We start from the raw sequence: 14,696 nt of genomic DNA, 5'->3' as shown, positions 1-14,696 counted from the left end.
GATATTTCTTATGAACATGAAAATATATCCAAAAATTATGGTTAAACTTAAAGTGGAAGTATGTTTTTCAAAATGGTCATCAAGATGTCGTTCTTTCGACGGAAATGACTACCTCTTTCAAAAATGACTTGTAACCTTTATTTCCAACTATAAACTTATACATTTTCTGTTTAGTTTCATAAATTTCAATTCATTATGAAACCATAGCAATTTGATTCACTCAAAACGGATTTATAACGAAGAAATTATGGGTAAAACAAAATTGGTTAGATTTACTAGTTTAGCTACGAAAATTTTATAACAAATCTATACTAACCATAACTTAACTAACTTATATTATATTATACATGTAGTCTAATATATATTATGTAATCTTGATAGACCATAGACACGTATACAATGTTTTGACATATCATATCGACGTCATCTATATATATTATTTGGAATAACCATAGACACTCTATATGTGGTAATGCTCGAGTTAGTTATACAGGGTTGAGGTTGATTCCAAAATAATATACATACTTTGAGTTGTGATCGAGTCTGAGACTTGTATACACTTGGTTGTGGATTGATTCGAGAAAATATATTTATTTATGTACTACTAACTGTCGACTACTAATTGTGGACTACTAACGATGGACTGCTAACTTAACAACTTAAAACGTCAACACGTAATAAAAATGTTGTGAATATATTTCGATCATACTTTGATATATATGTATATATATGTTATAGGTTTGTGAATCGACCCGTGGCCAAGTCTTATTTCCGACGAAGTAAAAAATATGTGAAAGTGAGTTATAGTCCCATTTTTACTACCAAATATTTTCGGGATGAGAATACATGCAGTATTATAAATGTTTTACAAAATAGGCACAAGTACTTGAAACTACATTCTATGGTTGGATTATTAAACCGAATATCACCCTTTTTAGTCTAGTAATCTAAGAATTAGGGAACAGAAACCCAAATTGACGCGAATCCTAAAGATAGATCTATTGGGCCTAACAAACCCCATCTGGGTTACGGATGCTTTAGTACTTCGATTTTATCATGTCCGATGAGAGTCCCGGAATGATGGGGATATTCTAGATGCATTTTTGTTAATGTCAGTTACCAAATTTTCACCATATGAATGATTTTTAATTCGCGGGTTACACGTATTATTTTGTACACGGGTTACGTGTGCAGTTATAATTGAAATCTTGTGGCCTATTATTATTATGATTTATGATAAAGATTAAACCTATAACTCATCAACATTTTTTGTTGACGTTTAAAGCATGTTTATTCTCAGGTGATTATTAAGAGCTTTCGCTATTGCATGCTAACTTAAGGCCAAGAATTGGAGTCAGCATGCTTGTAATATTTTGTTTAAAAACTGCATTCGGAGAATTAAGTCGATGTGTAATATTATTATAAATCATTATGTAATGGTCATGTGTAAAACGTTATCTTTTAGATTATCATTACTTGATAATCTACGTTATGGTTTTAAACCTTTATCGATAAAATAAAGGTAATGGTTTGTTTTAAAAATGAATGCAGTCTTTGAAAAACGTCTCATATAGAGGTCAAAACCTCGCAACGAAATCAATTAATATGAAATATTTATAATCGATATGAACGGGACATTTCAGTTGGTATCCGAGCGTTGGTCTTAGAGAACCAGAAATTTGCATTAGTGTGTCTTATCGAGTTTGTTAGGATGCATTAGTGAGTCTGGACTTTGACCGTGTTTATTTTAAAAACGATTGCTTAACACTTTTTGTTGAAAACTATATATATATTTTTTTTACATGTAAATATTATGTGATATATTAATCTCATAACGTGTTTGTTATTGTATGATAGATGTCTACTTCTAGTACAAATCCCATCGACTCACCTAATAATAATGAAGAATCGAATGTATTTTGGAAAGATTCACAAATTCCCGAAGAGGAACCGGAAGAAGAGGAACCGGAAGAAGAGGAGGTTTCGGAGGAAGAAATATTAATAACTACAGAAAAACGGATAAATAAAAGAAAATCCTCAACCAATGGAACAAAGTTAAAAATGGTCAATGGTGTTTCCCCCGAGGAAGAAAAATATTGGGAAGATTACCAATTTTCTGATGAATCGGATCCCGACGAGGATTCCGATGATGTTATAAAAATTACCCCGGCCCAATTTAATATAGCAAAAGAAAACAATAAGGAAAAACTATCAAAATAGAGAAACCCGAGTCCAAAACTGATGAACTTTATGTTAACATGAAATATCCCGATGGGATATATCGTAAACACCTGTATTTCTTAAACTTTAACTATAACCCGGGAACATCTAAGCCACCAGGTTTTTCTAAACCATTTGTGAAAACGACGGCTCGTATTAGAGGAGCACCATGTATCCCTAGAAAATTAGCAAAACAAACCAAATCCGAGGAGGAAGAAACACGTGAGTCGGAATAAAGAGTTGTAATCATGTTGTGTAATATATGTATTGTAGTGTGCTTGTACTTTTATGTTATATGTAAAAATTACTAGTATTGTTTGTTAATTATCTTTTACGAATCTAATCCTCATCTATTTTACAGTATAAAAACACAAAATGGATGTTAAGGATAGACAACCGAATATTTTAGAAGACCTACCAGGGGATATGATTGATGAAATCTTGGCTAGAGTTGGTCAGAATTCATCGGCACAATTATTTATGGCAAAATTAGTTTGTAGAATATTTGAAAGACGTTCCAGGCATGCCTTGGTTTATAAAAGGCTTTCCTTTGATAGATGGTGTATATCACATTGGGGAGACCCTAAGTTACGCCGTGTTTTCTTTAAGGCATTGAGTGCGGGAAACCCAAATGCAATTTTACGCTACGGGTTGAGAGCCTATTTTAACTCCACATATCCCAACATAGGACTTCGTTCTTTAGGAAGAGCTTCAAACATGCAACTTAAAGAAGCATGTTATGTTTATGGGTTAGTGATGTTCGCTTTTCATCAAATTGAGAAAACGAACATAGGATTGCAACTTCTAAATAAAACATTCCCACAGGTGACGGATTCAGTAGTTGGGGTGAGAAATAAGGTTTTTAGATTCTTACGGGGTTGTCCCCGTCCTTTTGACAACATTACAACGTGCTGTCTTGTCAACAGTCACAACGGTTATTTTCCACAAGACCAAGGATGGGAAATAATATTAGTAAAACCAGAATGCATGACTTGTTTCTGGACCTATGAATTATGTGTCTTTATTGCATTTGCTGAACGGCTTGCGCTTAACTAGAATTGTCTTTACAATTGCCTTGTATCAAAATTATTGTGTGCTATGTTTCATGCTATATGTAAAGTAGCAGTATTCTAAGTTTGTAAAATATTGTATAAAAGTTTGAACGCGAAATATTATGATAATCAGTTTTTCATATAGAATTGTAGTAGTTGAATTGTATATTAGCTGCTAAGTATGAACTTAACAGGTTGGTACTACCCGAATAAAAAATTATAAAATGCTAATATGAAGAAAAAGCTTTTATAAATAAGTTCATATTATGCTATGAAATACTATTGACTACTCTTAAAATTCTATATGATTAACTCAAATCTTTTGGCTATTTTTGAAGGAAATGGCACCGACGACTCGTCAGAACTTGAACATGAGTGAGGAAGACTTCCGTGTTTTCCTTGGAGCAAACATAGCCGCAGTACAGGCTGCGATGCAAAACAACAATAACTCTAAATCCAGTAATGGAACTAACGCCACAAGAACTCGTGTAGGATGCTCTTACAAAGAATTCACTGCCTGTAAACCTCTGGAATTTGATGGAACCGAAGGACCAATCGGATTGAAACGGTGGATCGAGAAGGTCGAATCGGTGTTTGCCGTAAGTAAATGTACTGAAGAAGATAGGGTAAAGTACGCCACGCATACCTTCACAGGTACTACATTAACATGGTGGAACACCTATCTCGAACATGTGGGACAAGATGCTATTTACGCCCTACCGTGGTCAGCATTCAAATATATGATGAATGAGTAGTATCGTCCCAAAAATGAGGTCAATAAGCTCAAGGCAGAACTTAGAGGATTACGAACACATGGGTTCAATATTACCACATACGAACGACGATTCACAGAGTTGTGCCTATTGTGTCCAGGAGTGTTCGAGGATGAAGAGGAAAAGATCGACGGGTTTGTAAAAGGACTACCAGAAAGGATTCAGGAGGATATGAGTTCAAACGAGCCCACCTCTATACAAAAGGTAAGTCAACTGTCTCACAAACTCATAAATCAGATTGAGGGAAGAATTAAAGAGCAGGCGGCTGAAGAGGCCAAAATGAAGCAAGTCAAGATAAAGTGGGAAGAAAACAGTGACAAGGGTTACCAATCCAACATCAATAACAATCGTTATAACAACCACAACAACCACAACATTAACCGCAACAACAATCTCAATCCCAACAACAACTACAATAACCCCCATAACAACTACAACAAACATCCCAACAACAAAAATCCCAGCAACTATCTCAATAACAAAAATGGCAACCAAAATCAGAAAATTCCGTGCAAAAGGTGTGAAGGGTACCATCCGACTACTTAATGTTCGGTATCATGTACCAAGTGTAATAGAAAGGGGCATAGTGCGGCAAAGTGTGAAGTTTATGGACCAGGGGTTAATGGAACAGAAAATGCCGACATTACTTGTTTCGGATGCTGGAAAAGGGCCATTACAAAAGTAAGTGTCCCAACCAGGGGAATAATAATGGTCAAGGCTAAGGAAGAGTTTTCAATATTAATGCGGCAGAAGCGCAGGAAGACCCAAAGCTTGTTACGGGTACGTTTCTTATCGATGAAAAAACTGCTTATGTTTTATTTGATTCGGGTGCAGATAGAAGCTATATGAGTAGAGATTTTTGTACCAAATTAAGTTGTCCATTAACGCCTTTGGATAATAAATTTTTACTCGAATTAGCAAATGGTAAATTAATTACAGTAGATAAAATATGTCGGAATCGATAAATTAAACTGGTTAGCGAAACGTTTAAGATTGATTTGATACCAGTAGAGTTAGGGAGTTTTGATGTAATAATTAGCATGGACTGGTTGAAAGAGGTGAAAGCAGAGATCGTTTGTTACAAAAATGTGATTCGCATTATGCGAGAAAAGAGAAAACCCTTAATGGTGTACGGAGAGAAGAGCAACGCGAAGTTAAATCTTATTAGTAATTTGAAGGCGCAAAAGCTAATAAGAAAAGGTTGCTATGCCGTTCTTGCACACATCGAAGAAGTCAAACCCGAAGAAAAGAATATCAATGATGTTCCCATCGCAAAAGAATTTCCCGATGTATTTTCGAAAGAATTACCGGGACTACCTCCACACCGATCTGTTGAATTTCAAATAGATCTTGTACCAGGAGCTGCACCAATAGCTCGTGCTCCATACAGACTCTCACTCAGTGAAATAAAGGAACTCCAAAGCCAATTACAAGAACTTTTAGAGCGTGGTTTCATTCGACCAAGCACATCACCGTGGAGAGCTCCTGTTTTGTTTGTCAAAAAGAAAGATGGTACATTCAGGTTGTGTATCGACTACCGAGAGTTGAACAACTGATGTTATGCGAGGTGTATATGAAATAGCTTATATTTTACTAGGAAAAATTATTAAATACGATACAATTTTACACAAGATATTTATTTATTTATAGAATGGATATACTTAAACCTTGCTACAACACTTATAGGCAGTGTACCTAATCGTACAGTAGTGTAGTTTTTAGTAAGTCCGGTTCGTTCCACAGGGAAAATCTTTAAACAAAGCTTAACGCTATATTAGTTTAATTTATAAAAATACAAATATATATATAAGTAATATTATTATTATAAAAGGGGGGGTTTTTACCGTTTAATGACCGGTTTGTCAATTTTAAAACTTTAGTCGCAGTTAAAACCTAATGTAAAATATTAAAAATTAATACAAGACTTAATTTAAAGCGTAAAGTAAATAACGATAATGAAATTGCGATAAATGAAAGTGCGATAAAATAAAAGTGCGATAATTAAAAAGTACGATAATTAAAAGTGCAATTAAATACAATAACAATAAATAAAAGTACGATAATTAGAAGTGCAATTAAATATAAAATAAAGGAAATTAAATATGAAATAAAAGAATTATGCTTATTTAAACTTCCGTAATCATGATGTTTGACGTGTTGATTTTAGTTTTATGCCCATGGGTTAATTGTCCTTTGTCCTGGATTATTTAATATGTCCATCTGGTTTTTGTCCATAACAGTCCATCAGTCATAAATATAAAGTGCGAGTGTCCTCGTCAAATTATCCTTATACCCGAAGTTAAATATTCCAACTAATTGGGAACTTAAACTGTAACAAGGTTTTAATACTTTGTTTAATAATTACAACAGGTTATCGACTGCGTGTAACCCAAGATTTTAATACTTTGTTATCAATTATGCCAAGTGTCCTTGTACATAATTTCACCCCTGTTTTAATAATTCCATAGACTATTAATCCATTCCCGTGTCCGGTTAAATGAATGATTATTCGTACATATAAATATCCCGCCCATCGTATCCGATCGAGTGTATATGGTTATTTATAGGGACGTCCAATTGTAAATCTTTATATTAAAATTAACAAACTATCATTTATTTAAACAAATATAAAGCCCATTAATAGCCCATAGTCTAATTTTCACAAGTGTCGTTCTTTTGTCCAAACTTCAATTATGGTACAAAGCCCAATTACCCAATTTTAGTAATTAGCCCAACATCATGATTACTTCGGTATTAAATAAGCATAATAATAACTTAGCTACGCGATATTAAATTAAAAAGGTTGAACATAACTTACAATGATTAAAAATAGTGTAGCGTTACACGGACAGAATTTTGACTTACACCCTTACAACATTCGCTAACATACCCTTATTATTAGAAATTAAAATTAAAATTAAAATTAATATATATATATATATATATATATATATATATATATATATATATATATATATATACGTTTATAGAGAGATTGATAAAAGGATATATAAAACGATCAAAATGCGTTAGCTTTTATAGGCATTTTTGTCCAGGGTATCTCCGCGAGTCGCGGTCCCTTTGCACTACAAACTCCGCAAGTCGCGGAGTTCGTAAACCCAGCTCACACAAGTTTGGATCCTAGTCTGCCGACGGTTTTAATATATAAATATAATATATATATATAATTTATATAATTAATTATATATTATATTATATTTATATACATAGTTAACTTGTAATTTTTAGTCCGTTGCGTCGAGCGTTGAGAGTTGACTCTGGTCCCGGTTCTGGATTTTCGAACGTCCTTGCGTACAATTTAATATCTTGTACTTTGCGTTTTGAATCTTGTATTCTTGTAATTTTGAGACGTTTCTTATCAATAATTGGAACCACTTTGATTGTATTTTGTACTTTTGAGCTTTTTGGTCGTTTGCGTCTTCAATTCATCGAATCTATCTTTTGTCTTCACCTTTTATTATTTAAACGAATATCACTTGTAAATAGAACAATTGCAACTAAAAGCTTGTCTTTCTTGAGGAATAATGCTATGAAATATATGTTCGTTTTTAGCATTATCAACAAACTTACCATCAAGAACCATTATCCACTACCAAGAATCGACGACTTATTTGATCAGCTGCAAGGTTCGTCAGTTTACTCGAAGATTGATTTACATTCTGGATATCATCAAATGAGGGTGAAGGAGGATGATATTCCGAAGACTGCTTTTAGGACGCGTTACGGTCATTATGAGTTTATGGTTATGCCATTTGGATTGACTAACGCACCAGCTGTGTTCATGGACCTCATGAACCGAGTGTGTGGATCATATCTTGACAAGTTTGTCATTGTTTTCATCGATGACATCCATATTTACTCAAAGAATGATCAAGAGCACGAAGAACATTTGAGAAAAGTGCTAGAATTGTTGAGGAAGGAAAAATTGTACGCTAATTTTCAAAGTGTGCATTTTGGTTGAAAGAAGTTTAATTCCTCGGTCATATAGTGAGCAAAGAAGGTATTCAAGTTGATTCGGCAAAGATTGAAACCGTTGAGAAGTGGGAAACACCGAAAACTCCTACGCAGATACGCCAATTTTTAGGATTGGCTGGTTACTACAGAAGATTCATCCAAGATTTTCCAAAATAGCAAAACCCTTGACTGCATTAAAGGATAAAGGGAAGAAATTTGAATGGAAGGAGGAACAAGAGAAAGCGTTTCAATTGTTGAAGAAAAAGCTAACTACAGCACCTATATTGTCATTGCCTGAAGGGAATGATGATTTTGTGATTTATTGTGACGCCTCAAAGCAAGGCCTTGGTTGTGTATTAATGCAACGAACGAAGGTAATTGCTTATGCGTCCAGATAATTAAAGATTCACGAGCAAAATTATACGACTCACGATTTGGAATTGGGCACTGTTGTTTTTGCATTAAAGACATGGAGGCACTACTTATATGGGGTCAAAAGTATTATATATACCAACCACAAAAGTCTCCAACATATATTGGATCAGAAACAACTGAACATTAGGCAGTGTAGGTGGATTGAATTGTTGAATGATTACGATTTTGAGATTTGTTACCACCCGGGGAAGGAAAATGTGGTAGCCAACGCTTTGAGTAGAAAGGACATAGAACCTATACGGGTAAAAGCTATGAATATAATTATTCGTACTAACCTTACTACTCAAATAAAGGAGGCGAAACAGGGAGTTTTAAAAGAAGGGAATCTAAAGAATGAAACACCCAAAGGATCGGAAAAACATCTTAATATTCGCGAATATGGAACCCGGTATAGGGCTGAAAGAATTTGGGTACCAAAGTTTGGAGATGTGAGAGAAATGGTACTTAATGAAGCACATAAAACCAGATATTCAATACATTCCGGAGCGGGAAAGATGTACAAAGATCTCAAGAAACACTTTTGGTGGCCGGGTATGAAAGCCGATATTGCTACATACATAGGAGAATGCTTAACTTGTTCTAAAGTTAAAGCTGGACATCAGAAACCATCAGGTCTGCTTCAACAACCCGAAATCCCGGAATGGAAATGGAAAAACATTACCATGGATTTCATTACTAAATTGCCAATGACTGCAAGTGATTATGATACTATTTAGGTAATAGTCGATCGTCTCACCAAGTCAGCACACTTTCTACCAATGAGAGAAGATGATAAAATGGAGAAGTTAGCACGACTATACTTGAAGGAAGTCATCTCCAGACATGAAATACCAATCTCTATTATCTCTGATAGGGATGGCAGATTTATCTCAAGGTTTTGGCAAACGTTACAATAAGCATTGGGGACTCGTCTAGACATGAGTACTGCCTATCATCCACAAACTGATGGGCAAAGTGAAAGGACAATACAAACCCTTGAAGACATGCTATGAGCATGTGTTATTGATTTTGGAAACAGTTGGGATCGACATCTACCGTTAGCAGAATTTTCCTACAATAACAGTTACCACTCGAGTATTGAGATGGCACCGTTTGAGGCACTTTATGGTAGAAAGTGCAGGTCTCCGATTTATTGGAACGGGGTGGGGGATAGACAAATTACGGGTCCAGAGATAATTCAAGAAACGACCGAGAAAATTATTCAAATTCAACAACGGTTGAAAACCGTCCAGAGTCGACAAAAGAGCTACGCAGATAGTAAAAGAAAAGATATAGAATTTGAAATTGGCGAGATGGTCATGCTTAAGGTTTCACCTTGGAAAGGCGTTGTTCGTTTTGGAAAACGAGGAAAATTAAACCCGAGATACATTGGGCCATTCAAGATTATTGATCGTGTCGGACAGGTAGCTTATCAACTTGAGTTATCTCAACAATTAGCTAGTGTACATAATACTTTTCACGTCTCGAATCTGAAGAAATGCTTAGCCAAAGAAGATCTCACTATTCCTTTAGACGAAATTCAAATCAATGAAAAACTTCAATTCATTGAAGAACCCGTCGAAATAATGGATCGTGAGGTTAAAAGACTTAAGCAAAATAAAATATCAATCGTTAAGGTTCAATGGAATGCTCGTAGAGGACCATAGTTTAACTCGGAGCATGAAGATCATATGAAGAAGAAATACCCGCACTTATTTCCAGAAGATGCGACAACACCTTCAACTGCTTAAAATTTCGGGACAAAATTTATTTAACGGGTAGGTACTGTAGTGACCCGAACTTTTACATGATTATATATTATGTGAGATTAATATTTACTTGAATAAATGTTTTCAACATGTTAAGAAATCAAACTTATTAAGACTTGATTAATTGAAACGGATTTTGTGTTAACGTCTAACCACCCAGTTTGTCCGATGATTCACGAACGTTATAACTTGTATATGACATGATGATATATATATGGACATATAGATATGTTTAACATGATGAAATGATAATTAATTATCTCATTATGTATATTAACAACAAACTATATACATAAAACAAGACTACTAACTTAAGGAATTCAAAACGATATTTATACGTAATGATTATTGTTGTAATAACATCTTAATATATATATATATATATATATATATATATATATATATATATATATATATATATATATATATATATATATATATATATATCATATTAAGATATATTAGTACATCATGTTATCATGATAATATATCAATTTAACATCTCATTAGATATAATAACAATGGGATTAACTACATTTAACGAAATCGTTAACTTAAAGGTTCCGAAACAACATGTACATGTAACGACTAACGATGACTTAACGACTCAGTTAAAATGCATATACATGTAGTTTATTAAGATGTGTTAATACACTTTTGAAAGACTTCATGACACATATCAAAGTACTTCTACTTAATAAAAATGCTTACAATTACATTCTCATTCATTTTCATCAACAATTCTACTCGTATGCAACCGTATTCGTACTCCAACATTACCCAGCTCCTAGATGTACATACTATTGGTATATATACTTCAACGATCAGCTCTTAGCAGCCTTAATGAGTCACCTAAACATGTGATAAATATCATTTGGCAACTAGCATGAAATATCTAACAAAAATACAAACTTATGGAGCCTTTATCTTGACTCCAAAATTACGAATTCATGCACTCACACAAACACTTTAATTTTCCAAATTTTATGCATCAAACACATCTCTCTTAAGTTCTCTCTTCATGTTCTAAATGTTCATCATCATCTTCTTCAAAATCTACATCAATCTAGCTTATAAATCCATACATAAAACAACCTACAAAACAACTACTCAAGAAAACTTCAAGAACACTTTCAAGTTTACAAGTCTACTTCCAAGCTTTCTAATCCATTCCAAGTAATCATCTAAGATCAAGAAACCTTTGTTATTTATAGTAGTTTATCTTTCTTATTCAAGGTAATATTCATATTCAAGCTTTGAATCGATTTCTATAACTATAACCATCTTAATTCGAGTAGTAATCTTACTTGAACTTAGTTTTGTGTCATGATTCTACTTCAAGAACTTCCAAGCCATCAAAGATCCTTTGAAGCTCAAGTTATTTTCTCATCATTTCCAGTAGGTTTACCTACTATACTTGAGCTGGTAATGGTGTTCATAACATCATTCAATTCATATATATAAAACTATCTTATTCGAAGATTATAACTTGTAATCACTAGAATATAGTTTAGTTCATTCTAAACTTGTTCGCAAATAAAGTTAATCCTTCTAACTTAACTTTTAAAATCAACTAAAAACATGTTCTATATCTATATGATATGTTAACTTAATGATTTAAAACCTGGAAACACGAAGAACACCGTAAAACCGGACATACGCCGTTGTAGTAAAACCGGGGGCTGTTTTGGTTTGGATAATTAAAAACTATGATAAACTTTGATTTAAAAGTTGTTCTTCTGGGAAAATGATATTTCTTATGAACATGAAACTATATCCAAAAATCATGGTTAAACTTAAAGGGGAAGTATGTTTTTCAAAATGGTCATCAAGATGTCGTTCTTTCGACGAAAATGACTACCTCTTTCAAAAACGACTTGTAACCTGTATTTCCGACTATAAACTTATACTTTTTCTGTATAGTTTCATAAATTTTAATTCATTATGAAACCATAGCAATTTGATTCACTCAAAACAGATTTATAACGAAGAAATTATGGGTAAAACAAAATTGGTTAGATTTACTAGTTTAGCTATGAAAATTTTATAACAAATCTATACTAACCATAACTTAACTAACTTATATTGTATTATACATGTAGTCTAATATATATTATGTAATCTTGATAGACCATAGACACGTATACAATGTTTTGACATATCATATCGACGTCATCTATATATATTATTTGGAATAACCATAGACACTCTATATGCGGTAATGCTCGAGTTAGCTATACAGGGTTGAGGTTGATTCCAAAATAATATACATACTTTGAGTTGTGATCGAGTCTGAGACTTGTATACACTGGGTCGTGGATTGATTCGAGAAAATATATTTATTTATGTACTACTAACTGTGGACTACTGATTGTGGACTACTAACGATGGACTGCTAACTTAACAACTTAAAACGTCAACACGTAATAAAAATATTGTGAATATATTTTGATCATACTTTGATATATATGTATATATCTGTTATAGGTTCGTGAATCGACCCGTGGCCAAGTCTTATTTCTGACGAAGTAAAAATCTGTGAAAGTGAGTTATAGTCCCATTTTTACTACCAAATATTTTCGGGATGAGAATACATGCAGTTTTATAAATGTTTTACAAAATAGGCACAAGTAATTCAAACTACATTCTATGGTTGGATTATTAAACCGAATATCACCCTTTTTAGTCAGGTAATCTAAGAATTAGGGAACAGAAACCCTAATTGACGTGAATCCTAAAGATAGATCTATTGGGCCTAACAAACCCCATCTGGGTTACAGATGCTTTAGTACTTCAATTTTATCATGTCCGATGAGAGGCCCGGAATGATGGGGATATTCTAGATGCATTTTTGTTAATGTCAGTTACCAGATGTTCACCATATGAATGATTTTTAATTCGCGGGTTACGCATATTATTTTGTACACGGGTTACGTGTGCAGTTATAATTGAAATCTTGTGGCCTATTATTATTATTATGATTTATGATAAAGATTAAACCTATAACTCACCAACATTTTTTGTTGACGTTTAAATCATGTTTATTCTCAGGTGATTACTAAGAGCTTCCGCTGTTGCATGCTAACTTAAGGCCAAGAATTGGAGTCAGCATGCTTGTAATATTTTGTTTAAAAACTGCATTTGGAGAATTAAGTCGATGTGTAATATTATTGTAAATCATTATGTAATGGTCATGTGTAAAACGTTATCATTTAGATTATCATTACTTGATAATCTACGTTATGGTTTTAAACCTTTATCGATAAAATAAAGGTTATGGTTTATTTTAAAAACGAATGCAGTCTTTGAAAAGCGTCTCATATAGAGGTCAAAATCTCACAACGAAATCAATTAATATGAAACTTTTATAATCGATATGAACGGGACATTTGAAAAACCCTAAACACCATCGTACTTATATTCTGCTTCTATCTCTTTCTCTACCACAAACAATGTCTGATATAAACAAACTTCATCCAGAAATTACTGTCAATAATATTAAAACTTTCATACCTATTACCTTGGAGATGGAAAAGAGTCAATACTCTTTTTGGTCAGGTCTGTTTCAGATCCATTGCAGGGCTTACAAAGTCCTTGATCATATTATTCCTGCAATTGGTGATTCCTCCTCCTCTGTCACCACTCAATCCACAACAACACCACCCACAAATGCCTCTTGGGAATGACTTGATGCAATTGTTCTCCAGTGGATCTATGGGATTATTTCTCATGATTTACTCCGTACAATTTTCAAGCCTGAAGCTACTACCCAGTAAGCATGAGATCGTCTCAAGAGCGTTTTTCATGACAACAAAAATTCAAGGGCCGTTCAATTGCAACATCAATTCGCCAATACTTAAATTGATAACTTTCCAGACGCCTCCTCTTATTTCCAGGAATTGAAAATCATTGCAGACCAATTGGGTAGTGTAGGGCCTGCAATCGAAGAAGATAGACTAGTTCTCCAACGCGTCATCGGTTTCAACAACAGCTACGCAAGACTTCAATCAATCATATCTCATCGTGAGAAGCTTCCTTCTTTCTATGAAGCCCGTTCAATGCTTATACTCGAAGAATCGCATAAGTAAAAACTTGCTACTCAGGCAGCCTCCACCGTCGCTACTGCCCTAATTTCCTCTGGTACAAGTTCAAATCACCCATAATCGACCAATTCAACAACTCGTTCATCTAATTACAAGGGTAGAAACAACTATCGTGGTGGCAATGGTAATCGAGGTCAAAATAATTTTGGGAACAGAGGAAGGGGACGCAACAATGGTTCTGGTTCTTCTGTTTCTTATTCAGGTGGAAAAATCGGACCACAGCCTTGGGCTTATGGTCCTTGGGCCTGGACTAACAACAATTGGGCTACAGCACCCCCATGCCCCTATCCATCTGCTCCCTGGCTCTGTCTACCAACAGTAAATGCACAGCCCGGTTTATTGAGCCCTCGGCCCAACTCTAATTATGCAAGTTCGGTTGTGTCTCAGACC

The sequence above is a fragment of the Rutidosis leptorrhynchoides genome, chromosome 1, assembly GCF_046630445.1.
Source record: "Rutidosis leptorrhynchoides isolate AG116_Rl617_1_P2 chromosome 1, CSIRO_AGI_Rlap_v1, whole genome shotgun sequence".
Classification (NCBI taxonomy): Eukaryota; Viridiplantae; Streptophyta; class Magnoliopsida; order Asterales; family Asteraceae; genus Rutidosis; species Rutidosis leptorrhynchoides.
This window is presented reverse-complemented; position numbering follows the sequence as displayed.